Genomic DNA, 2,011 nt, shown 5'->3' on the forward strand with positions numbered 1-2,011 from the left:
CTCAAGGCATGTGAGTCCCTCCTAGAGAATTTGAGGATGGAGGGGATGCCATCAATAAAAGAGAGCATCGCCAACATTAGTGCATTTTCATGCGCTCTCCAACATCTCGATGAAAGTCATCTTGGCGATAGAGTATTTGAATTGTTAGGCATAAAGACCCGTGGTCAAGGACAGTTCAGCAAAGATTGCATCAATAGTTGTAACTACCTAAGTCATCTAGGTAAAATGAACAATATAACCCTCTACGAACTCCCTTTCTCCTAGTTATAGATTGTGTCTCACTAGTCTAAGACTAGACATGCAAGCATGGTTATAGCGAACAACACTATTAGTGTCGCCATAGTTGTTACTCGTAATAGGATAAGAACCTAAAGAATAAAATTATAAGGTGGAGTTAACAGAGTTGTAGAACTAGCAATGTAATTGGAGTTTGGGAAGCATAACGAAAAGCCAACTAGATGAGAAGGTTTGTTTTTTCTAAAAAGCTCAAAGAACTACAACATCATGAACAATATTTTTTTATTCACGGGTTTGGAAGAGTTTTCACCTCTATTATCATAAGGATGCATAGAAGATGAAGCTAGCAATGGTAGGTGTCTACCGAGAGTAAGAAGCTCATCCACTAAGCTTTTAGCCAGGGGACAAAGAATATACCAAAAGTGGACAAAGAATATACCAAAAGGATGAAATCCAAGCTCTACTTAATTCATTATGAAAAAGTAGATGAGGGTTGAGTGTTCAAGCTAGTTTACTTAGTTGCAAGGGGGGCTAACTGTCAAAATTTCTTCAAGAATATGGCAGTAGGTCTAACGCAAGCCACTATATCGAAAAGGGGTCCACGTTAACACTCCTGAGAGAGACAATGGTCGAGTAAGTTCTCGGAATACTCCATGAGTCATGTCCATAAAACCCTCACCCTACAAGATTAGCAAATCAACACAATCAAATGTCAATCAACTCTTAAGTCAATTAGATCAAATATCAATCAACTCCAAGCAGAAAGATCTCCCCCTTTCTCTATTTATATATGTTATAACCCAAATGTAGCACATAAGAATGAATTACAAAAGAATTAAATTATCATTAGATTTCTATTTTAAAGTTAATATTTATGCTAAATTACTATTTTGATTTTGATATTTATCCAAGAATTTGAATTGTTCCAATTGTTGTCCACCACCACCTCATAAAATCATGACATCATTTTCTACTCCACTTTCTCCTTCTTGTTGTAACCTCACCTCCATCATTTTAGTTTGAATTTAACAATATAAATTTGAATGTTGTGGTTTGTTTGCTATTTGCGGCATCCATGAATGTATAAATAGAAGATGAAATGAATGATAAAGGTAGACTTATAGTTTTCGTGTTCCGTCCGTCTTGGACAAATCTCCTTCAACTTGGAGATGATTATTGGCCTTACTTTTATAATAAGGTTAAAAAGGCTTGATGTAGTTTTGATAAACTTAACCTATTATTACCTCTATCACTCAAATTCTATGAATATAGACTTTCTTAGATTCTGTTAGAATGCACCTTATAAGATTTACCTTGGTCAAAACTAGAGTTCTCCTATTCTTTGATCTAGTAGTCAACCAAGTAATTACTAACCTATCAATTATCATTTTGTTGTCTATAGGAAACTTCATCCTATAACCCCTTTAGCTCATTATGACCTACTTTATTAGCCTAGTACCCATATACACCTCATTAGGTGATCCGACACCATAGGGTTAATAGGATTCAAACAATCTATTCAAGTCTATTACCCATTGAAGTTTATTGAACATGCCCTATGTCTTTGATGACTTCAACCATCATATTATTGGACAAAATCCCAAAGCAACCTCTTTAAACTTCTTTAGCATAAATATCAAATATTAAGTTATCCCATGGTAATAATTCATTGGTCTTATAGTGAATTAGATAGATCCTAATGTTAGACCGATCCACTGAACCGGTCCAGGCGGGACTGGTTCATGGGCCAAAATCGCGAAACAGGCGGAGATCT

The sequence above is a fragment of the Dendrobium catenatum genome, unplaced genomic scaffold (genome assembly GCF_001605985.2).
Source record: "Dendrobium catenatum unplaced genomic scaffold, ASM160598v2 fragScaff_scaffold_1463, whole genome shotgun sequence".
Lineage (NCBI taxonomy): Eukaryota > Viridiplantae > Streptophyta > Magnoliopsida > Asparagales > Orchidaceae > Dendrobium > Dendrobium catenatum.